Here is a 26,206-nt window from a genome sequence, read left to right as displayed (position 1 = left end):
GGGTCCATATTTATGTTACAATCATTTGATACGTGAATTCTTTGGAAAGTATGAGCATGCAAGATTTTCAATTGTAAATAATAGTTTAAATATGTTGTCACAAAGCTGGTTTCTTTTTCTCTAAAAGCTGTTCCTTTCCTCAAGGATATGTCCTTAGTTTTTTTCAGAAGTGTAATAAACAGCTCTCGGTTCCGAGAAGTCTGGTTTGGGACAGAGATTAAAGGGTATTGAGAGGCCTTTTTGTTTATATGTAAACAGTTGCGACTTCAGGCCAAGGTGGTCCTGTTTTAGAAGTTTAGAAGTGTATAATGAAAGGGGAGTGGTCAGCTCTTTAGCTGAGCAGAGCAGTTCAGTCCAGAACTAGTTGGGAGTTCAACAGTGAGCTGTGTGGAAACTCTCTCTCTTTCTACCCTTCTAACTTCAACCTGTAAGCATGTATTGCATTTGTTTTTAAGGGGGTTTGCTTATTGGGGCAGTTGTGTATATTCCAAACAGCAAAATTATGTCTCATTTGGATAGACTGAGTTCTGTAGGGGTTCTTTATTCTGTTCTTTGTCTTTCATTGTGTAATTTTGTGAATACATTTTTGCCGGTTTTAAAGCCTGGTGGTCAACCTCGCTAACTTACTCCGGATAATTTTCACTGTATACTTACCAAACAAATTGCAAAGTTATGGTCTGGGTTGCCTGCTCAAGAATGCTTTGAGTGGTCTGGCCCAGTTCTTAACAATGTAGTTTGGTGAGATACAATGAGAGAGCTCTAAAGCAAATGTATTTGACATGGATAATCAGTAGATATACAGTAGATTGACAAGCAATATTTTGAGGTTCACAATGGTTATTGGGTATTATTATAATTCAACATTGGTCTATATTTATTTTTGTGTCCAAATAGTCTAGCAACTTTTTTACCAGGCATTGCACTCCTTTTTATAGAAGGTGTGCTCTATAATGCCAAACAGATGCTAGTTTATGTAACAAATGGGAAGTCAGGTCTGCAATGTTGTGTCATTTAACCTTTTTTCTGCCTAAACTACAGGGTCACCATCACTTGTTTTTGCCCTCCTGATGAATATTTTATGATGATATTAACCTTTTTTGAAGTCAGGTTATTTCTATTCTTCTATCTCATTCCTTTGAGTGTGCTCTACCTGACCCAAACTGCACATATTAAAGACTTGTAACTACACAGTACCTTTCAATAATCTCAGAACACAAATACTTTACACAGGTACATAAGGTTCTTTCAGCTACTCTTGCTTCGCCATTCTAGATCACAGCTGATCATCTAGCTCAGTCCCATTTTCCCATGGTATTCCCATATCCCTTGATTCAATTAAAATCCAGAAATCTATTGGTTGCAATCTTGAACATAATGACAGACTTCCATAGCCCTCTGACGACAACAATTCCAAAGATTCACTCTGCTCTGTAAGAAATTCCTCAGCATTCAAGCCCTAAATAGCTTGCCACTCACTCTGAAACTATATCCCTGGTTCTGGACTTCTGCACCAGAGGGGCAGAGTAGGGACTAATCCACAGGAACCATTTTTTCTACATTACACAATGTAGCCCTTTAAATTTTTGTAAGTTTCCATCAGATCAACTCTCACTATTCTAAACTTGAGAGAATACAGACCTTGTCTCAGCATGTTCACTTAGATCAGAGCCACCATCTGGTAAGTCACCGCTGCACTCCCTCTACAGCAATAATAGTCCTTAGGTAAAGAAATCAAAACTGTACACAGTACTCCAAGTGCAGTCTCATCAAGGTTCTATATAGCTGAAGGAAGGCATTGTTACTCGTATACTCAAATCCTCTTGTTATAAAAGGCAACAAACCAATTCTTTTTGTAACTTGCATGTTTGCTTTCAGTGATGTATAAAAAGGACACCAAAGTCCTTTTGAACATCAATGTTTCCACACCATTAATAAAATATTCTGCACATACAGCATATGCATCAGCAGTTCCAGTGCAACCTGTCTGAGGACTACTGGTAAGTCAGTCAGGAGTTCAATCACTTGTCAGTCATGGCTGTAATTCCAGGTTGATAAGGGGAATTGACCAGGGTTAGTCCTGAGGGTTCTGCTCACTACAAGTCAAGGGAGTTTATCAGGAACCACCACTATGATAGAGAAGTTGGGAAAATCAATTGTGGGGATTGGAGTCAGCATGCTGCAATGGATAAATTGTGAAGAGAGGTACACAACTTATTAAGTAAGAGACTACAACACATTGGAGGAGATAGATTACTGCAGTGACCAAGTTGCAGAAACTGAGACACAGTCAGTTCTGGGTACATTACCTGGATGTTTTGTATCAGGAGAGAGTCACGCCCTTTAGGATAGGATCTCCTGATCCGGTTTGTGGTCAGGGACAGGTGAAGCAGACAAGGTGGACCAGAAGAGAAGAGCACAGGAACCTCATTGTAATTGTTCAACATGTTTGAGGAACTGCCAGCTTTGGAAGAGATTGAAGGTTTCACAGTGACCATATAATCATAGAGCAGTAAGACATTCAAGTGAGGCAAGAATATAGTGAAGAGATTGACATTGTTTCTTGCAGTGGAGGATGAGAACCCGGAAGGTCATGTTGCCTGCCAGGGCCAAAAGCCAACACATCTGTTTTGGGGAAGGATGTAGTCGATGTAATGTTTGTGAATATCAGAGACTTAGGTAGGACGAGGAAAGTGGTTCTACATAGGCAGTATGAGCAGTTAGATATCAAACGAAAAAAACAGAACCTCAAAGGTTCAGTATTATTAATTGGTTATATGACCCAGGGCAAATCAGATTAGAGAAATGAAAGCATTCCTTGAAACCTGGCATGGAAGAAGCAGATTCCAGTCATGGTTCTGGGAAAGTGGAATCTGCACCTATGGAATGGTCCTGTGCTGGGCTGGTGTTGTAGCAAGTGCATAACTAAGAAAGTGAAAAGGGTTTGAATGTAATAGTAGGGCAAGAGATCAAATTGAGGAGAATGTGGTAAATGAAAGAGGAAGACAGAAAGTGGAAAATGTTTTAACATGGAAAATGGTAAACAGGACAAGACAGGTAGGAGTAGAGAATAAATACCAAAAGCAAATCAACAGACGATACTAGAAGTTACAAAAGTAATAAAGGGACAAAGCTAAAGGTTCTGTGTCTGTGATACACATAGCATTCAGAGCAGAACAGATTAACTGATATTGCAAATAATAATTCAGTAAGTATGATCTGACAGCTACTGTAGAAACATGGCTGCAGGATGACATAAATTTGGGACTGAATATTATATTCTACAGAACATTTAACATGGTTTAGAAGCAAGCAAAAGGGGCAGGGCAGCTTTATTAATTAATGATGGTATTAGTACGATAGGGAAGGATGACCTAAGTTTAGGAAATCAGGAAATAGAAGCAGTTTGTGTCAAGACGAAAAATGATAAAGAAGTCATTTGTGTGAGTGGTATACAGGCTTCCTACCAGCAACCGCACAGTAAGATAGAGTATAAAAAAGCAATAATGGGAACATGCCATAAAGGTAAGGCAACAATCATTGAGGATTTTAATCTACATATAGATAGAAGAATTAGATTGGCAAATAGTGTTTAGAAGAGGGGTTCACTGAATGTTTTGGGATATTTTCTTTGAATAGCATGTTCTGGAACTGACTAGACAGCAAGGCTCTACAGAAGACTTGATATTGTGCAATGAGATAGAATTATTTGACAACTTAATAGTGAAGGTGCCCGTTTATTAACATTGATCATAATATGATTGAATTTTACACTCATTTTAAGGGAGAGAGGAGTAGGTCCAATACCAGTATTTTAGAATTTTTTTATCGCATGTGACTTGATTGAAACATATAAGCTATGTAGGATCTTGACAGGGCAGATATGGAAAGGATGTTACCTCTTGTGAGAGAATTTAGAACTAGAGGATTACTTTTTAAAATAAAGAAAACAACTTAAGATGGAAGTAAGGTTTTTTCTTCTTCTTGGAGAATCCCTTTCTACAGAACTAATGTTTCACTTTGTTAACTGTTACCTTCTTAATTATCTATAGAAACTCTTAATATATGTTTTTATTGTTCCAGTTCGCTTTCTCTTGTATGTTAATTTCTCCTTTTTAATCATTTTGTTTTTTTTTGTTGCCAGTTGCATATTTCCTCCTCAACTTTCTTTGTTACCTCATTAAACAAACCTCAACCAAGTTAGTGAAACAAACTTTGTCCTTAACAGATTCATGCTGGCATTCCTTGATTAGTCTACCTTGTCTAAATGATTATAGAAGCTAAAATATACCTCTGAGCCAATTTAATTGAAAATATTTCAAATCTAAAATAATTTGAACTTTTTTTTGAAGAACATTATTTGAAAAGTTATCTTTAAAATCTACTGATAAATCAGTTAACAGCAGTCTATGATTACAGAATTATTTTTCAGAGTTAATCATATTGCTTATCAAAGACCATCACAGAAACCATTCTCTGACTCCATTTACACTTCTCTTTCCTGGGGAAAGACTGCCAACATTATCAGACACCCCTCCCGGCCCGGTAATGCTCTCTTCTAACCTCTTCAGTTAGGGAGTCAGATACAGATGTTTGAACACATGCACCAACAGGTTCAAGAACAGCTTCTTCCCTGCTATTATTAGAGTGCTGAATGGATGCCTCTTGCTTCAACTAATGCTATTGTGATAATGTTAAATATTTTAAAACATATTTGTTCCTGTTTATACAAGGAGTTACTTTTTATGAGGTCTCCGGTAAGTGTGGGATTGGGAAAGTTGAAATTATCATTGACTTTGATAATTGCTGTAAGTGAATGTGCATGGCCAGACAGGCCACATTAGAATCTGTCAGTAGAATCAGTTTTAGTGATTGATCTTTAATGCTTTGCTAATCTGCAAATACACATCCTGAAACTGGAGGCAGATTATGAGTGATAATGAGGAAGAACTTCTGTTGCCTTCACCTTCATGCCCATTAATTTGAACAGGAGTCCTCTCCTCATCCCACAGACCCCTTCACCCATCTCCAAACTCTCCCTCCATCTGGACCCATTCCTCTGGCCTTGTACCTGCGCTCAAACTGATCATCAAGAACTATCAATGTGACATTGGTTGCCTCAATTTCTCTGCACACCACTCCCCTCCCCACCCCACTGAATTTCAACCTTTCTCCCTTGGACCTAGCTGCACTCCGTGCTCTCAGATCCAATCCTAATGTTGTAATTAAGCCTGCTGACAAAGGTGGTGTTGTTGTCTGGAGCACTAACCTCCACATTGCAGAAGCTGAGTGCTAGCTCTCAGACACTGCCTGCTATCTCCTACTGGACCATGAGCCGACCATAGAACACCAGGCCACTGTGTCCACAACAGTCATTAATCTCATTTCATCTGGTGATCTCCCCCCTGCACTGCTTCCAAGCTCATAGTCTCCTAACCCCACATAGCTCGCCTCTACCTCCTTCCCAAAGTCCACTAACAGGACTGCCTGGGCACAGCCAGTACTTGCGCCTGCTCCTGCCACAAAGAATGGAGGTGGCACAATGGCTCAGTGGTTAGCACTGCTGCCTCACAGCGCCAGGGATCCAGGTTTGATTCCAGCCTCGGGTGACCGTTTGTGTGGAGTTTGCGCATTCTGCCTATGTCTGCGTGGGTTTCCTCCGGGTGCTCTAGTTTCCTCCCACAGTCCAAAGATATGCAGGTTAGGTGAATTGGCCATGCTAACATTACCCATGGTGTTTAGGGATTACAGACTAGGTTAGTCTACATTAGTCAGGGGTAAATATAGAATAATGGGGAGTGGGTTTGGGTGGGATGCTCTTCAGAGGGCTGGTGTGGACTTGTTGGGCTGAAGGACCTGTTCCCACACTGTAGAGATTAAAAAAAACTCATCACTTCCCACATCGATTCACTTTTATCTCCCCTTGTCCAGTCCCTTCCCACTTACAACTGTGATACATCTGATGCTTTTGGTCAGTTTCAGCATTTTCAGCTTGTGGGCTCCAGCCACCTCCTCTTACCATGGATATGCAATCCCTTTACACATCTGTTGCCACCAGGATGGTCTCAGAGCTCTTTGCTTCTTCTTGGAAAAAAGGCCTGAACTATCCCCATTCACCACCACCTGGCAGAGCTTGTCATCAGTCCGAACAACTCCTCCTTTGACTCCACCCAGTTTCCTCAGGTCAAAGACGTGGCCATGGGTACCCTCATGGGCCTCAGTTATGCCTGCCTGTCCTACTCCGGCATCCACCCACAATTCTTTCTCCGATATGTCTTTGATATCATCAGTGCTGCTTCCTTCTCTCTCCAGAATTGAAAGAATGAATCAATTTTGCTTCCAATGTGCACCCCACTCTCACCTTCACTAGGTCCATCTCTGACTCCTCCCTTCCCTTCCTCAATCATTTCCATTTCTGGGGATTTGCTGGCCACCAGTATCCACTACAAACCCACTGACTCCCACAGTTAACCTTCACTATACATCCTCACACCCTACTTCCTGCACCCTACTTCCTGCAAACACTCTATTCCATTCGCCCAGTTCCTCCTTCTCTGTTGCAACTGTTCGGATGATGTCAACTTCCACAAGGAAACCTTTGAAATGTCCATCTTCTTCCTCAACCGAGGATTCCCTAGTTCTATGGTGGACAGTGCCAACAGCTGGGTCCAACCCATCTCCTGCAGTTCAGCCTGACCCCCTTCTCTTTCTTCCCACAATAGCAACAGGGCCCTCCCTCATTCTCACCTATCATCTGCCACCTCCTAAAGGATATCACCACTAGACACATATAACCCTCCAGGGAGGAGGGTGGTGGTCCTCACCCTCAACAATTTCTCCTTCCAATCCTCCCACTTCCTCCAGACAAAAGGGGTAGCCATGGGCACCTGCATGGGCCCAAGCTATTCCTATCTCTTTGTCGGTTATGTAGAACAGTCCATCTTCTGCAGTTACACTAGCACCACTCCCACCCCTTCCTCCGCTACACTGATGACTGCATCGACGCCACTTCGTGCTCCCATGAGGAGGTCGAACAGTTCATTAATTTCACAAACACATTCCACCCTGACCTCACATTCACATGGATCATCTCTGACACCTCCCTCTCCTTCCTAGACCTCTCCATCTCCATCCACGAGGACTAACTCAACACTGACATTTTTTTATAAGGTAAAAACAAGGACTGCAGATGCTGGAAACCAGAGTCTAGATTAGAGTGGAGCTGGAAAAGCACAGTAGGTCAGGCAGCATCCGAGGCAGCTTTCCTAATGAAGGGCTTTTGCCCAAAATGTTGATGTTCCTGCTCATTGGATGCTGCCTGACCTGCTGTGTTTTTCCAGCTCCACTCTAATCTAGATACTGACATTTTTTACAAACCCGACTCCCACAGCCACCTGGATTATATCTCCTCCCACCCTACCTCCCGCAAAAATGCTATCCCCGTATTCCCAATTCCTCTGCCTCTGCTGCATCTGTTCCCAGGAGGACCAGTTCCACCACAGAACACACCAGATAGCATCCTTCTTTAAAGACTGAAATTTCCCCTCCCAGGTGGTTGAAGATGCCCTCCAAAGCATCTCATTCACGTACAGCACCTCCACCCTCGAACCCCACCCTACGAACCGCAACAAGGACAGAATCCCCACCCCCACCCCAGTCCTCACCTTCCACCCCTCAAACTCCACATAAACCACATCATCTGCCAACATTTTCACCACCTCCAAACGGACCCCACCACCAGGGATATATTTCCCTCCCCATTCCTATCCGCTTTCTGTAAAGACCATTCCCTCCATGACTACCTGGTCAGGTCCACGTCCCCCACCAACCCACCCTCCCCTGCCACCGCAGGAATTGCAAAACCTGCACCCAAACCTCCCTCTCACCTCTATCCAAGGCCCCAAAGGAGCCTTCCACATCCACCAAAGTTTCACCTGCATTTCTACACATGTCATTTATTGTATCCATTACTCCCGATGCAGTCTCCTCTACACTGGGGAGACCGGACCATCCTCGCAGAGCGCTTCAGGGAACATCTCCGGGACACCCACACCAATCAACCCCACCACCTCGTGGCTGAACATTTCAATTCCCCGTCCCACTCTGCCGAAGACATGCAGGTCCTGGGCCTTCTCCATCATCACTCCCACACCAGCCGACGCCTGGAGGAAGAACGCCTTATCCCAACCCCGACAAAACATGGGCTGCTACCACAAACAACCCATTGTCAGCCATTAAGAATCGTCATTAAGCAGCTATTCATTCTCCCAGGTTGATCTATACCTACTCCTTTGTCTGGGCTTTATTTCTACCTACCATTTACTCCTTCCTCCTCCCCCTCACACCATCTTCAGCTCATACGTTCTATGTTCTATATACCAACCTTTACCTAGCTACAATTAGTTCTGAAGAATGGTCACAGGACCCAAAACATTAACTCTGATTTCTCTCCACAGTTGTTGCCAGTCCTGCTGAGTTTTTCCAGCAATTTCGGATTTTGTTCCTGATTCCCAGCATCCTCAGTTCTTGATTTTTTTTGAAGAACTCTGATAGTTCACTAACCCTTTCATAGGGATATCAACTCTCCTAGATGGTCCTGAGGTGCTCAGAATTAAAGATTAATCACCAGGACACTGCTGCAAGCAACTTCAGAAAAATGACTGAGAACATTGAAATTTTTTTTAGTGTTATTTGTTAATTGTAATATTGGATAAGGAAGTTGTGTAACTGGGCTTGATGATTAAAAGTGGGTCGTTGCATTTGAAATGTGCAAGAACACCCTGGTTGCAACCCGGACCCTTCCAGGAAGATTCGGCCGGTTAACCGCGCTTGTCCTTCCCCAGCTGCTGCCTGTATTTCCATCATATGCAGCTTCTACTTCAGATTCCCAGAATTTGCGGTAGATTACTTTCTAAATGAGGTTTCCATGGCAGCTCAGTGCGAAAGAAAGGATGTGCCTTTCTGGACCCTGGAATTCCCGCAGAGACTCAAAGGACAAAATCAGGATCGAAAAGATGTATTACCAGTGTTTAAAGAAAAATCAACAAAATGTGGGGTTCGCTGCACTTGTGTCTGCATTGTACAAGCGATTACATCATTATAACCTCGCTCGGTAACCGTTTAAAGGGACAGGAACTACTTGGTATCATCAAAGGAATTGTGCCAATTTATTGCAGTCAGAGCTTCTTGTTTGGTTTGTAAAACAATAATTAAATGACATTTTCTTTGCACCTTCCAACTTCAATACTATATAAATACAATACTAAAATTGTGCCATCTTGCGGATATTCCAGCAGGAGCATATACCCAAATATTTATGGATGCAAACAGAATGCACTGATGTTGATATTTTGATTGATGTTTTTTAAAGTGCAGCATATGATGTTTGCAATGATACATCTTACTTTCCAAAAGTATTTCGGAATAACGTGCAGTGCTGGCAGTTCACTGGATTTTTGATTGTTAATATTAGACTATGTGCACGCTTTTTTTCCCCTTTTGGTATTGGCTCGAGTCTGAAATGTTGCTCGATTACCTTATATAACATCAGCTCCATGAGACCCACAACTCCCAGTTGGAGTGTCCCTGGCAATGAGTCAACACAGCAGTACTGTACGGGATATAGAAAGCGGCCCGCATCCTAACTTGCTGTGGTCTCTTGTCGCTTGATTGACAGGCAGCTGCAGCGCGCGCGACGCTCTTCGAGGCTAGCAACGTTCCAAAATAGAACGCCAGTGACGTCATGGCACCAATGGGAGGAGGGGATAGGCTGGGCCTGGGTAAGCAGGTTGGGTTGAGCGGTAGCATCGCGGGTTGGTCGTCGCTGATTGGCTGCCAGTCCCAGACAGGGGGGACTTTGAGTTGATTATTCATGCAGAGTAAGCAGTCTGGCTTTGCAGCAGCACCACTACCAGTGCTGAATGTTTGGATTAATGCCAACAAGCTACAGAATTAGCTCATTGTTCCGTACACTCCAACTACGGGCACTGGGGTAGACAGTAAACCAGCTTTTTTGGGAGCTTTTCAAACGCTGACTGTACTTCATTTTTTGGAGTGCAGTAATCATTGCCTTTACGGAAAAAAAAATGCTCCCTATTTTGGGAGCTACATTGCAGATCTCTATGTAGGGTAGAAGGTGGAGCGGGGCAGAGGGCTTTGTCTGTAAGTATTGTACCGTGAAGCAATCTATTCTGCAGTTCAGCTTTTAAAAGCATTAATTTTATTTAACAATGTTGATTTTGCTCTGGACCAGCTCGTTCTCTAGTGGTAAGCGCTGTGTTGAGCTATCCTTACGAGCGTCCTTTTGTTCTTTCTGTCTTAAAAGCGAATGGTCCGACTTAGTTTTCTTTCAACCATTGCAGATTTAGAACGTGGTTTTATATTGGTTTTTGTACATTTAGGTTGCTTTAAATTCCATCTTTCTTTTGGTATTTCAGATATTAAGATCATGAAATTAACAATATGTGTTTGAAAAAAAATTGTTATAACATTGTAAATAATTATATATAAAAACTGTGCATGTTCTTTCCCTCATAGTTTGTTCCCCTTTAGGAACTGGGGAGACCTGCCTGCAGTCCCGCCTCTGCCAACAAAACATGCAGTTAGGGGTAAGGATTGATCGTCTCAAACAAAAAATGTGTAGTTATGATTTAGAGCGTTCCTGGTTAATAAATGTCAAACGAATCACATATCTGTATGTACGCTGCTGCAAATTAAAGCCGACGGTTATTCATCTCCTTAGGAAAATGGATGCTTTTATAATTGATCACCAATGATAGTTTATACATATAGGTGTGCAGTTTTTGGTTTATCTTAGCCAAACTCCTTTAGAACGTGATCCTATTTCAGGGGGGCTTAATTCGTCTATTAATTTTCATTTTCCGGAACTAGACATTTTGAAATGATATTCATTTTGAGAACGTACATTTTTAACACATATTTTCCAAATATATTGACCAGTTTGGTAATTTTTCAGTAATTTCATGCATGTATTAATTTAATAAAATCTTTTGGATTTTGGGTCTTAGAATTATTTGAATTCCTGTATTTACTCAGTAAAAGCTTTATTGTTGTTACATTGATTCTTTTGTATTTTAAACTGCAGAAAGTATACATCATAGAAACAGGTAATTCAGTCTTTTAAAGAGTCTGTGTTGGAATTTATACCCAACACTAGTCTCCTCCCATTGAATTTAACCATGTCTCAACATTTCGGCACAGCTTACTGAATTCCAATGATCAGGTTCTCATTTACACTTAAAATTATTCAAGTAGTACCATTTATTTCTTGTTAATTTTTTCATTGAGCTTTTGTATTCATTCTTAAAATAATTCTATTACTTTTGAATAGTCAGTATAGAATTAAATTATTTTTAAACTTTCAACTTTTAAAGTGTAAATCAGGTCTTATGGCTAATAATGATTTAGTAAGCTAAAAACTGTAAAATATTAAACCAATTACTCAATAATAAATTGTTCTTGGTTGATATCTTTCACAAACACTGAATTATTGGAATGCAAAAACTGTAATCATTTTTTTCCTTTTATTACTCAGAATGAATTGTGAATGCAACAATCTTATAGCATCTTTGAAGGAATAAAATCTTCCAAAGAGCATTCAGCGTGTCATTTTAGTTTATAATTTGATATAAGGTGACCAAGAATCAATTCACATGTGGGCTTTAGGGAATATTTTAAAGATATTTTAGGAGAGACTTCTAAAATTTAGAATCTTGGCAAATGAAAACATGAAGATATTCTTATTAACAAAAACTATAATGTGAGTTAATTCATTCATGAGATGTTGGTGTCAATGACTGAGGAAAGCATTTATTGCCCATCCCTAGTTGCCCTTGAGGAGGTGCTGTTTGGCGACAGTCCATTTGCAATAGGTACACCCACAATGCCATTAGGGAGGGAGCTTCAGGATTTTGATCCAGTAACTCTGAAGGAGCAGTAATAAGTCACGATGGTGAGTGAATTGGAGAGAAACATCAAGGTGATAGTGTTTCTATGTATTTACTACCCTTGTTGTTCAAGATGGTAGCGGTCATGTGTTTACCAATCTAAGCTGCTTTTTACTCTTAAACATACAATCTTTCTTGAAGTGGACCATAGTTTTCTAAAGTTTTCATCCAAATAAGAGTAACTGAAATCCCAGATCATATTTGCTCTGCCAAAAAGACACATGGGACTAGGTGTAACTGGAAATTGATGCTAGATGGTGCCTGCAGTAATAAATAATTTGAATTGGAGTCAATATAAATCAACAAGGACAGAGTTCTAGATGAGTGGGACTTGGTACAGGATAGAATATTTGGTAGCAGTGTTAAATGATCTCGGACTTCAAGAGTTTGGCCAGGAGCACATTAAGAGTTTCTACAAGTGGTAGTGACCAAGACATAAGTGATGTTTTCAGCAACTAGACTGAAATGGGTGAGTAGGGAAGGTCTATGGCAAGGAGATTTTGCAATGAGAGATTCATCTTGGAATTATTTAGGATATTATGGCTGCTAAATATCTGGTCCTGTTGACAATTGTGACTTTTCAGAGATGAAATCAATGACGAGGACAAAGGATTTGTGCAGGGGTCAAGCACAGTGGTTTCAATTCTTCCATTACTTAATATGATTGGAGACATTCAGACATGATGTGAAGGGAAGTCTTGTGGTGAATTTGGTAGACTACTTGCATATGAGCATGGTGGAGAGTAAAGAGGGGTTAGATATGGTGATGTAATTTTCAAGGACAGAGGTTGTGTTAGTCTAGAGGTGGTGTTGGTAAATTTAAAAGAGGGAGTGATTTAATTTTGACATATGGGTCAGGAAGGTAGGTTGGGTAATATTTTATTAAGCATGGTGTCAAGGGAGTGGCAGTTGGTTCTGCTGGATAAGATGAATTGGAAAAGCTGTGAGAAATTGGAGAAAACTAAGAGAAACAAAGATGCAGGGCTAAGATAGGTAGTAGCTAGGAAATGGAAGTTTGACATGATGGGAAAGTGAGTGCTGCATTGGTGGGAATGGAGAGTGGATTAATGTAGCAATGGCAGATGAAAAAAATGGCCCAAATGTTATTGACAAAGAAGCCCTTGAGAAACTTGCAGGTGATGAGGGTGGAGAGGGCAGGAGAGATGACTGGTAGTATTAGCAATGGGTACTAATTCTTTATGTGGCTAACCAGAGTAATAACAAATGACTAACTGGGTCTATGCCAGATATGCTTATACCTTAGGAATTGGAATTGAAGGAACTTTGCCAGTGGAATGACAAGTAGAATAGCCTAAATGCAGGGCCCTATGTGCTAATGGTGTAATCTCTTAGGAAAGAGGTACAGTGTATTAACTGTTGAGGAAATATATCTTAAAAGGTTTTCTTAAAAATGATTCTTAGCTCCTATTTGACAAGTGCTGCAATGTAAATAATGAAATAATAAGATTTTAAAATATGCTTATTAGGGATTATGCACTGTTTGATATTTTCAGAACGTTCCACCAGATGCTCAGGTTTCCTCTCACAGTCCAAAGATGTGCACATTAGGTGGATTGGCTGTGCTAAGTTGCCCATAGTGTCCAGGAATGTACAGGCTAGGTGGGTTAGCCATGGGAAATGCGGCATTACAGGGATAGGATGGGGGTCTGGGTCTGGAAAGGATGATGTTCAGAGGGTCAGTGCAGATTCTATGGGCCAAATGGTGTCTTTCCACACTGTAGCGAATCTATGATTCTGTGACTATTAAGGTCCTCTATGCATCTGAACAAATGATACTTTTCTCAATTTTGAAGCAATTTGAAAAAGATAATATTCTTCCTCAGTTGGACCTGATGTGAATGTTACTACCATTTTTCTATGCCTCTACCTACAAAGACATGTGTACTCTTCATGATAATTGTTACATATAGACCAGCCTGGATAAGGACAACAGATTTTCTTCCCCAATGGGCATTATTAGCTAATTGGGTTTTAATGTCTAAAATCACATTTCAGATTGCTAGTTTTGTAACACAACCACTCCACTGCCACAACTCTTGGTTTTACCGTATCTGTACCCAATGACATTTGGCAGCATTGTGTCTTTCATGTTGTTCTGATCCTATCTGTTGCTAATACTGGCAGTCAGATCCCAGAGTAAAGCCTGGCTGGATGGATAACCTGTTTTACTTTTGCTTATTTGTTTATTGTGGTGATCAGTCTCTGAACATATTCATGGGAGGTTGCCAATGTACTTTCAACAAAAGAACATCAAAGTTTATTACTCACAAAAGAAAAGAAATCTGTTTTACACTATACAATTACAATTTGAAATGGTTTTATTACAATTATTAGAAATAAAAGATTTATTTCTACAACAGTCTTACAATTACTCAGTGAGGTGTCAACACACTTGAAAAGTTTCTTCTGCAGTTCGCATGGCTGAAATTGGTTTCTGAAGCTTTGTTCTCATTGACTTCTAAATGCTGTCAGAACAAACAGATGGATTCTCTGTCCACTCAGCGTCGAGCTGTTTTCTGCTTTTGGCGTTTTCTTCCAAGCTACTGAGGACAATTTTCCCCAAACCTTCCTTTTTAGAGTTTGCTGAACTAGCAGCACTCTTTAAACAAACTTGATTCTGTTTCCGACTCCCTGTATCATAGGACACCTTGTGAGGTGTCTCAACATTTTTCTCTGTTCTACATGCTATTTCTAATGCACTAAACTGTTCACAGTTACCCCAAGGCTAGAGGCCCTCATTGAAAATACATGTATCAACAAATAGTGAAATCTGTGACAACTCAGAACAGTTTTGTTTGGATGCTATTAAGCTTCTTGAGTTTGGTGGAGTTGTACATTCAAGGCAGGTGTAGATGTGGTATAGTGGGAATGTCATTGGGATGCTCAGTTAAGTAGACCTAATACTCAGGAGACGCAAGTTCAAATCCCACCATGGTAGCTGGTGGTTGTAAATTCAGTCAGTAAAGCTGGTGCTGAAAAATAGTCTTAAGTAATGATAATATTGACAGCCATCAACAATTGTCATAATATTCTGTTGTTCACTGACATCCTTTAGTGAAGAAAAGCTGCTGTTCTCACCTGGTCTGGTTGCCATGTTACTTCAGATCCACAGCAATGTGGTTGACTCTTAGCCGCTTTTTATGGAATGACTGAACAAGCCATTCAGCTCAAGTGAAATTGAGGATGGACAACAAAGGCATGAGAAAATGTTTTTAAAAACCGTGTGCCTAGATGGTGAACAGGCTTTGGGAAGATGAGATGAGTTACTCGCTGTAGAACTCACATTCTGACATGCTCTTGTACTCACAGTGTTGATATGACTTGTCCAGTTAGATATTTAGGTTTCTGATCAATGAAACCCACTGTTCTGCCAGAGTGTTGGGGGTGTTGCTTTTCAGCAATAGTAATGTCTTTGAATGTCAAGGAGAGATGGTATGATTTCCTCTTGTAGGAGGTGGTCTCAGTCTCATACTTGGTGGTTTGAATGTTATTTATCACTTTTCACCCAATCTTTAATGTTCACGTGGTGCATTTGGACATAAACTGTTTCAGTATCAGGAGCTGTGAATGGTACTGAACATTGTCATCATCAGTGAACAGCCCCACTTCTGACCTTATGGGGAAGGAAAGATCAGTAATGAAGCAACTAAAGACTCTCCCAAGAAGAACTCCGGCAGAAATGTCCTGGAACAGAGATGAGTGACCTCCAACAATCACAACCATCTTCCTTTCTGCCCAGTATGATTCCAACCATTGAAAGGTTTGCCTTAAATTCTCATAAATTGCCTTAAATTTTAAATTAGTTTAAGATTTTCAGGGCTCCTTGATGTCACACGCTACTTTGATATCAAGGGTAGTCACTCTCATCTCATCTCTTGAATACAAAGAACAAAGAAAATTTACAGCCAAGAAACAGACCCTTCGGCCCTCCAAGACTGAGCCGATCCAAATGTACTGTCTAATCAGTCAACTCCTAAGCATCCCTCTGCTCCCCACCTACTCGTGCATTTATCCAGATGCATCTTAAATTAATCTACCGTGTCTGCCTCTACCACCTCTGCTGGCAATGTGTTCCAAACGCCCACCACCTTCTGAATTAAACTCTGCTGTGCATCTTCACAGCAAAGGTCAGGAGCTGAGTGGCCTGGTGGAGCCCAAACTGAGCTTCAATGAGCAAGTTATCATTATGTAACTGCCAGCAGGTAGCACTGTCAAAGACACCTCCCATTACTTGACTAATAATTGCGAATAAACTGATGAGGTGGCACTTTACTGGATTGGATTTGACCTTTGTGAATTGGACACATATGGCTACATTTTGACATTGTTGTGTAGATGCTGGCGTTGTACCCGTACTAGAACCACTTGACTGGGTCTTAGCTAGTTTTGGAGCATGTGTTCAGTACGACAGCTGGGTATTGTTAGGTTTCATAGTCTTTGGTATGCCTAGTGCCTTCAGCCATTTCACAATATCACACGGAGTAAATCGAACTGGCTGAAGACCGGCATCTGGAGGCCTCAGGAGGAAGCTGGGTTAGATCTTTCACTTGTCACTTCTGCCTGAAAGTGTTTGCAAAACCCTTCAACCTTGTCCTTGCACTGTTGTGCTGGCCTCTCCCATAGTTGAGGATGTTTGTAGCATCCCCTCCTCTGTTTACTTCCTTAATTGTCCACTGTCAATTATGACTGGATGTGGAAAGAGTGCAGAGCTTTGACCTGATCTGTTAATTGTGGATCATTTACTGGATCACTTGGTGTTGGTTAGCTCAGTTGGCTGGACAATAGCATGATGCCAATAGTGCAGGTTAATTTCCTGTACTGGCTGAGGTTACCATGAAGTTTCCACCTTTTCAGCCTGGGCTGAAGTCTGGTGACCCTCAGGTTAAACCCACCATGCATTATCCCTCACTAATGAGAAAGCAGCTGATAGTGACCTAAAACTATGATGACTTTACCTTTTTACTTACGCTATCACAAAGTGGGTTCTGTTGTTTAACATGCATATAGAAGACTGTTGCAGCTTCTTTGTGTGTGCTCCTCATTTCTGGGTAAGCTTGGTGCTGAAACTGTCATACTTGCCTGCACTCCATATGTAGCATATAACCAGGTTTGGGTCCCTGGCTTGTTGATTCCATGGCAGATCATGAAGATGCATGTTATGTTTGAATACAATTTTGCTGCTATTAGTGACCAACACCACCTCCTGAGTGGCTCTTTTTGGTCTTCTAGATCTGCCTGAATCTATTCCATTCACAGAATGGGAGTATGACACAAAGAGGTGGTTCAGAAGCAATTTACCAGGATGTTATAAGGTGTGGAAAGTTTGAGTTATAAAGAAAGGCTGGATAGGCTGGGACTTCTTTCACTGGAGCATAGGAGATTGAGAGGTGACTTTATAGAAGTTTATAAAATAATGAGGGGTACAGACAGTGCTAATGGTAGTTGTATTTTCCCTAGGATGGGGGAATTTCAAGACTAGGGGACATATTTTTAAGGTGAGAAGAGAGAAATTTTAAAAAAGACATGATAGGCAAATTTTTTTACACAGAGGGTGGTTCGCGTGTGGAATGAACTTCCTAATGAAGTGGTAGATGTGGATACAATTGCAACATTTAAAAGGCAGTTGGATATCTACATGAATAGGAAAGGTTTGGAAGGATATGGGCCAGGAGCAAGCAGGTTGGTCTAGTATTTGTTGGAATTATGTTTGGACTGGGTGGACCAAAGGATCTCTTTCAGTGCTGTATGACTGTACATCTGCGTCTCTCCTACCAATACTGTCACGGACAGATACATCTGAGGTAATACAATGGTGAGGATGAGGTCAAGTAGCTTTTACTTATTGGTCCTGTCACCACCTGCCATTGACCTAGTCTCGTTGATAAATGCTTTGGGATTCTGCCAGCTCAGTCAGTAATGATGTTGCTAAGCCACTTTGAAGGTCTGTGCCCAGAGTATATTCCCTTGGTACTCTCAGTATTCTTTCTAGCTGGAGTCTAGGTCAGGAGGTCAGAGACTGGGAAGTGAGACCAGTGGCTAGATTGGGAAGAAAATCAGAGACCAGTTCAAGGAAAGTGACTGAATGGACCAAACATGAGCCAAAGAAATCCAAATTCTTTAAATGTGGGATGGAGTACTTTTGTTCTTCCTGCCTTGACATTGAGGTGATTATATTTCAAACGTATATCCCATTAGTAATGAAGGACCTATGACATGGCTTTCTTTGTGACCTAAATGCACAAGTTAGTTTTTTTGCATATGCAACAGCATAAAGCTTGTTTCGGGTATGATCATTGCAAGGCGATTTGCTTACAGTACATTTCCAGTAGGAAATGTATAAATGCTTCCTGCTTTCCATACTGTGAATAGAGTAGCCTGTTTCATCCCTGAAAAATGAGGGCTGTCATGAATACCTCATGAATTGTCAGCTGAGGTCATATTCCCTTGAAGGCAGTGTATATGCTACTTAGCAAGTAAACTATACTTTATATAAACTCAAAATACTTATTGTTTTCTGAAAGAAAAATGGAAAATTCATCCAAACATCTGGCCAGCTGACCAGATTGCTGTAAGCCAGATTGATGAATTCCATCTGAATGTTCGCTACCACCTGCAGCCTGAAGCCATTACCCATGGTGCTTGAATATATTGGATCGATTCACGTCTGTGCATGTACTTATCCTTGGATGACCTCAGAAGCTGACAGGCAGCCCTTTGAAAGGAGTGCTGTGCAAAAAAAAAAGCACATTCTTTATGGCCTCCACAGGAATGAGGATAGGCTAAATATGATATGTTGCACAACATTCTTTTATGTGATTACATTTGTACTGGAAAATAATAATGTTTTTATCGGTTCGGGATTATTTTGTTAATAAGTATGTGAAGAAGCTTGATTTTTCTGAAATAGTAGAAGGCTCTATTAGTGTGACTTGAAGTTTTTGATTTCTCTTTACCTCAAAGCAATATCCAACAAGTAGTCACTTTAAAATTTATTAGTCACAGACATGTCCCCAGTTGCAAGCTACCAAATGTCACAATTTTACTAAAATGTTTATTCAAGCACTGATTAATCCACATTTTTTTATGTAAAAATCAGCAAAGTTTGCACTGGCCATGAGCTTCAAAACCACAGAACTTTAACTTGTTATGAGAAGCAGTAGACCATAATATTTAGTACTGCCAGTGAACTGGATCCATGCTAATGTTAAATTGCCTATTTGAAACAAATGAGTTGATAACAGAGAAGTTGTAGCAAAGTTCCCCTGTACATTAAAGGTAATGGAAAAAGTTAACATAGGGACTGACTAATGTTCATATCTTTAAACACATAGAGCCAATAGCATGAGGTGATGATCTAGTAGTATCACTGCTTAATAATTAATCCAGAGATCCAGGTATGCTCTGAGGACCTGGGTTCAAATCCAGAGTGGAATTTGAATTCAATAAAATATGAAATTAAGAGTCTAATGATGACTGTGAAGCCATTTTTGTTTGTTAGAGAAAACCCCACCAGGATCACTAATTTCCTTTAGGGAAGGAAATTGCTATCCTTACCTGGTCTGACCTACATGTAACTCCAGATCCAAAGCAATGTAGTTAACTCTTAACTGCCCTTTGGACATTTGCTGATGAACAATAAATGATGGCCTTGCCAGTAATACCTACATAAATGAATAATAAAAATGTAATAGTAACAGATCCTCAATCTCAGTAACAGATTGAGGGGCGGGGGGGCACGGTGGCACAGTGGTTAGCACTGCTGCCTCACAGCGCCAGGAACCTGGGTTCAATTCCCGCCTCAGGCGACTGACTGTGTGGAGTTTGCACATTCTCCCCGTGTCTGCGTGGGTTTCTTCCGGGTGCTCCGGTTTCCTCCCACAGTCCAAAGATGTGCGGGTCAGGTGAATTGGCCATGCTAAATTGCCCGTAGTGTTAGGTTAGGGGTTATGGGTGGGTTGCGCTTCGGCGGGTTGGTGTGGACTTGTTGGGCCGAAGGGCCTGTTTCCACACTGTAAGTAATCTAATCTAATCAGATCCATTTATTACAAATTTCCAAATATTCGTGCTTATAAAAAGAATTTGAAAATGTTTATAGGCCTCATGCATTAACATGGGTACAGCTGTAATCATGGATAGCTTTAATTTACATATAGATTGGACAAACCAAACTAGCAATGATTTGTTTTATTTGTTCCTGGAATGTGGGCATCACTGGCTAGGCCAGCACGTATTTCCCATCCCTCATTGTCCAGAGGCAATTCAGAGTCAATCACATTGCTGTGTTACATGTAGGCTAGACCAAATGATGACAGCAGATTTTCTTCCCTAAAGGACGTTAGTGAACTAGGTGGGTTTTATTAGTCAGAAACAATTACATTGCAGCTATTAGGCTAGCTTTTTATTTCATATTTTTATTGGAATTCCAATTTCACTATTTGGGACTTGAACCTCTTCCTCAGAATATTAACCTGTGGCTCTGCATTACTAGTCCAGCAACATTACCACTACTTCACTGCCTCCCAAATAATGGAGTTGAGTTTGTTGATGTGTATACAGAGGAACCTCAATTATCCGGCATTCGATAATCTGAATCTCGGATTATATGAACAAGATCGCAAGGTCCTGATGCCTGGCTAAACTGTATTATCTGGCATTCGAATGTCTGAACTATTCAATTATCTGATAAAATACTCCCCGCCCGTGTCATTCCGATAATTGAGGTTCCTGTGTACATGATTTTTTTAAACCAGTATGTTGACAAACCAACCAAAGAACATGTTATTTGAGACTGGGTACTGTGCACTGAGAATGGATTAATTAACAGTCTTGTGAAGGGTGCCTTGGGGAAAGAGTATTGATAGAATTCTTCAATAAGGTGGAGGGTGAAGTAACCAAATCTGAAACTAGGGTCCTGAATCTATATAAAGGGAACTACAGGAGTTTGAGGTGTGAACTTGCTATGATAAATGGGAAACATTACTTGAAGGGATGATGGCTGACAGGCAATGGTTAAATTTAAAGAACATGTACAGGATTTACAGCAATTAATCTTTCTTATCTGGCACGAAACTAAAAGCGGAAAGGTGGTTCAACCATGTCTTACAAAAGACATTAGTGATAATATTAGATCGAAAGGGAATAGGTCCAGTCAAGGATAGTAGTGGGAAGCAGAGGGATCTTGGTGTCCATGTACACAGATCTCTGAAAGTTGCCACCCAGGTAAATAGTGCTGTGAAGAAAGCACAACGTACTGGCTTTTATTGGTAGAGGAATTGAGTTCCGGAATCCTGAGGTCATGTTGCAGTTGTATAAGACTCTGGTGCGGCCGCATTTGGAGTATTGTGTGCAGTTTTGGTCGCCATACTATAGGAAGGATGTAGAGGCACTGGAACGGGTGCAGAGGAGGTTTACCAGGATGTTGCCTGGTATGGTAGGAAGATCGTATGAGGAAAGGCTGAGGCACTTGGGGCTGTTGGAGGCATTGGAGAAAAGAAGGTTTAGGGGTGACTTGATAGAGGTGTACAAGATGATTAGGGGTTTAGATAGGCTTGACAATGAGAACCTTTTTCCACGTATGGAGTCAGCTATTACGAGGGGGAAGAGTTTTAAATTAAGGGGTGGTAGGTATAGGACAGATGTTAGGAGTGGGTTCTTCACTCAGCGAGTCGTGAGTTCATGGAATGCCCTGCCACTAGCAGTGGTGGACTCTCCCTCTTTTTCGGCATTTAAACGGGCATTAGATAGGCATATGGAGGATAGTGGGCTAGTGTAGGTTAGGAGGGCTTGGATCAGCGCAATATCGAGGGCCAAAGGGCCTGTACTGCGCTGTATTTTTCTATGTTCTATGTTCTATTAGATTGCCAGAGAGAAAACAGCAAAGCGAAGGATTGGGAGCATTTTTCAAATTCAGCAAAAAAGACAATATGTTTGATCAAGAGGAGGAAAATAGAGAATGAAAGTAACAATGTAAAGAAGATAAAAGCTGACTGTCAAAGCTTCTATAAATATGCAAAGAGAAAATGCTGGTTAAAGTCAAATGTTGGTCACTTACAGTCAGAAGTTGGGGACATTATAATGGGGAACAAACAAATGGCAGAAGAATTGAGTACATACTTTGGTTCTGTGTTCACAAAGAGAGCACAAAGAAGCTCCCAGAAATGTTAAAGAATCAAAGGTCTAGTGAAGATGGAATTCAATGATAACAGCATTAATAAGAAAATAGTGCTGGGGCATTTAATGGCGTGAAAGGCTGAAAAATCACCGGGGCATGATAAGTTGCGTTCCTGTGTACTAAAGGAAATGGTCCTGGAAAAATTGGATGCATTGCTGGTCATCTTTTAAAATTTTATAGATTCTGGACTGTTCCTACTGAATGGAGGTGGCAAATGTAATCCTGTTATTTGAAACTGATGGAGAGACTAAACAGTATTGCAAACCAGTTAGCCTAACATCAGTAATGGGGAAATGCTAGAGTCTGTTATGAAAGACATGACAATAGGACATTTTGGAGAGCATTATGGAATTGGACAAACCCAGCCCAGCTTAGTATGGCTTATGAAAGGCAAATCATGCTTAACTAATCTATTTGAGTTTTTTGAGGATGTAGTTGTTTGAATAGATAAGGCAGAACTGGTCGACATGATGAATTTGTCAAATACATAAACGGGACAGGATTGTGAAAAGGATGCAAAGAGGCTTTGAGGTGATTTATGAAAGTTGAGTGAGTGAGTGAACACATGGCAGGTGCAGTTCAACATAGCTAAGTGTGAAGTTATACACTTTAGTATGAAAAACAGAAAGAAATTGTATTATTTAAGTGGTCGTGTATTGGGAAGTGTGGATGTACAAACAGATCAAGATGTCCTTGAACATCAGTTAATGAAAACAGACAGGTGCAGCAAGTAATTTGGAAGACAAATGGTACGTTGATCTTCACTGAAGTAGAGATGTTTTAGTGCAGTTATACAGGATTTTGGTAAACCACACATGAAATATTGAGTGAAGCTTTGATCTCCCTACCTAGCAAATGCTATACGTGCCATAGAGGGAGTGCAGCAGAGGTTCTCTAGGTTGATGGCAGGGATGGCAGGACCTTTATATGTGGAGAGATTGGCTTGACTGAGCCTGTGTTCACTTTAAAGGATGAGTTTAAAAGGATGAGAGAAGGTCTATTTGAAATGTATAGAATTCTAACAAGGATGGACAGACTAGCTGCCGGGAAGCTTGTTTTCTTTCTTGTGGAGTCTAGAACCAGGAGTTAGCGTCAGGGGATGGGGTAGGCCATTCAGAATTGAGATGAGCAAAGATTTCTTCATTCAAAGGTTAGTGAACCTTTGAAGGCTTTGTAGCCAAGTCACTAGGTCCATTTTCAGATTTTAGAACATCAAGGGTATGGGGTGAAAGTGGTTATATGATGTTAAGAGTGAGGATTAGCCATCATCATATTGGGATAGTAGAGCAGGCTTGAAGGGCTGAATGGCTTACTCCTCCATGTTTCTATGTTTATTTGAGCTGATTGCAAGAGCAGACACCCTGGAATGACGAAAAAAAACTTGAATCGAACATTATGTTTTCCTTCCGGTGTTAACCCCTCTCCAAAACATACAGGAAATGGTCAGGACGTGTGAAAATAAAAAATCACAGATCACAACCAAACACACGGCCTGTTGCCATTTTAGCATGGTGGTTACATGGTGTTTTTATGTGCTGCTATGCAGAGGCTGGGAGTTTATTATAATATTTAAATCAGGCATTTACAATTTAGCTGTGAGCCCGATCTTCAGCATACACCAGTAAATCATTTCTTATTAGTTGTGAATGGAGCACCTAAAGCTCCAATGAGCCTCTCTCCTTTCTGCCAAAGTTGCCTTGTCTCTGGATACTTCCTCAATATAAAGATAACAGTAAATTTCTGTTGCTCACTGGTAGTTTTCTTATTATGAACGCAGATGGTGATATGATAATGTTACTGAGCTAAATATCCAGCAGTCTAAACTAATGCTGTAGGTACTGGATGCGCACGTTCCACATCCACTGATTTTGGCATGTATCATGTGCCAGTCTGTAAACTCTCATGGCACTCCTTTGAATCCATGTACTGGTCACTTCTGTACTTTAGTGCTTCACCTCGGGCTGCACCAGTAATTGCCATTGTAGTGCTGTGGCAACACCTAAATGTTTCAACTATCAAATCTGCTATTGTGATTGCTCTTCAAGTCTTCATTGTGCCCACCTACAGCGCTAACCCACACATGGCACCTGACCTGGCTGCATTCTCCAGATGGACTATCACTTTCTTCAGTACTCAAACCTGATTACAGGTTAGTGAGCACATCCATGAACATACTACCAACTATCAACTTTCCAGATGCATCAACTGATATTCAAGCTCCACGCTTTGGAGCTTGAGGCTGAATAGGCTGGAGCTGTCTTGCCTGGAGCATTGGAGGCTGAGGGGTGAGGTGACCTTATTGAAGTTTATGAAATCCATGATGGGCATGGATAGGTAAATAGACAAGGTCTTTTCCTGGGGTGGTAGAGTCCAGAACTAGAGGGCGTAGGTTTAGGGTGAGAGGAGAATGATTCAAAAGGGACCTAAGGGGCAATATTTTCATGCAAAAATGGTGCGTGTAAGGAATGAACTGCCAGAGGACGTGGTGGAGGCTGGTACAATTACAACATTTAAAAGACATCTGGATGGGTATATGAATAGGAAAGATTTAGAGGGATACAGGTCAAGTGCTGGCAAATGGGACTAGATTAATTTTTGATATCTGATCGGCATGGCCGAGCTGGACTGAAGTCTGCTTCTGTGCTGTACCTCTCTATGATTCTATAACTGGCAATAGTTTCCTTGCATTGGTTATCCAGGATACAGGAAGCATGCTGGATTTCACACACATTATATGTTGAGTGGGACTGCCATTCCTTGGTTAAATGATAAACCTTATACTCATAAACCTTCTTCTGCTAATAATCAACTACTTATGCTAATAAACCTTTCCAGTTAAAAATCAAAGAAAGACAGGTTATTATTATACATTCATGGATGTATATCACTGGCCGATCCAGTATTTATTGCATGTCCTTAGTTGCCCTAGAGAAGGTGAATTTAGATTAGATTACAGTGTGGAAGCAGGCCCTTCGGCCCAACAAGTCTACACCGACCCGCCGAAGAGCAACCCACCCAGACCCATTCCCCTATATTTACCCCTTCACCTAACACTACGGGCAATTTAGCATGGCCAATTCACCTAACCTGCACATTTTTGGACTGTGGGAGGAAACCGGAGCAAGCCCATGCAGACATGGGGAGAACGTGCAAACTCCACACAGTCAGTCGCCTGAGGCAGGAATTGAGCCCGGGTCTCTGGTGCTGTGAGGCAAAAGTTCTAACCACTGTGCCACCGTGCTGAGATGGTAAACTATTGCTGTAGATAGACGCACACTGATGTGAGGGAGGGTGTTCCAGGATATTAACGAAGGGTGGGACTAGTTTGCATGGACAAATTGTACTGAAGTGCTGTACGATTCTATGAATGGCAATTTTAAAATTTTTATTTCCAAATCAGGACAGTGTGTGGCTTGGGGAGGAAACTGCACGTGATGGTGTTACATATATGTGCTGCCCAGTGTCATTTTAGGCGATTGAGGTTGTGAGTTTGAAAGGTGCTGTCGAAGTTCCTTACATACTTTCTATTCATATCACTAAAACATGGAGAACCAGTACCAGTACAATCTCACAGCTGCTAAGAGTCATTCCTGAGAGGAATTCAGCAGCAATACTCATTAATCAATCCATCTTGTTTGATTTTTCTTTCTCCTTTTTTTAGCCAAACTTAGGAGCATCACCAGAGCACTGTTGCTCCCATTTCTCTTCCTCTTTCTTTTTCTCTTGCTCAGTTTATCTTCTGCCCATTGTTCCCTGTTCACTGTTGTCGTTCCCAACTCTCTCTCGAATTAGTAACAGGAACTTACCCTGTGACCTACTTATGATGTTGCAGTTTGATTCTCCTGCTCCATTTTTGGGATCCATCTCTGCTTTCCAGTCTCTATAGTGGCCCCTCTCTATTGCACAGTGATCTCTTACAGTCTCTCCGTAATGATCCTTCTCTGCTTCACAGGGTGGCATTTCTGCTGGTAGCATGCAGCTAGCAGACCCCTTTTGGAACTGCTATCCAGTTGAGGATGTCGGCTCCTGCCAAGGAGCTGCCAGTACTCAG

At 41.2% G+C, this 26,206-nt stretch overlaps 1 long non-coding RNA gene across 1 annotated transcript in view; it reads left to right on the top strand.

The window, feature by feature from the left end:
* Positions 1-9,863: 9,863 nt before the first annotated feature.
* The window catches only part of LOC132823467 (uncharacterized), a 31,171-nt gene continuing 14,828 nt past the window's right edge, over positions 9,864-26,206 (top strand). Inside the window, exons 1-2 of the long non-coding RNA XR_009645551.1 lie at positions 9,864-10,158; positions 10,534-10,604. This is a non-coding gene — a long non-coding RNA (uncharacterized LOC132823467). The remainder of the gene's footprint in view (positions 10,159-10,533; positions 10,605-26,206) is intronic.

This window comes from Hemiscyllium ocellatum, chromosome 2 (assembly GCF_020745735.1).
Source record: "Hemiscyllium ocellatum isolate sHemOce1 chromosome 2, sHemOce1.pat.X.cur, whole genome shotgun sequence".
NCBI classification, from domain to species: domain Eukaryota; kingdom Metazoa; phylum Chordata; class Chondrichthyes; order Orectolobiformes; family Hemiscylliidae; genus Hemiscyllium; species Hemiscyllium ocellatum.
The sequence above is the reverse complement of the archived record's forward strand: the minus strand, read 5'-3'. Positions and strand labels throughout refer to the sequence as shown.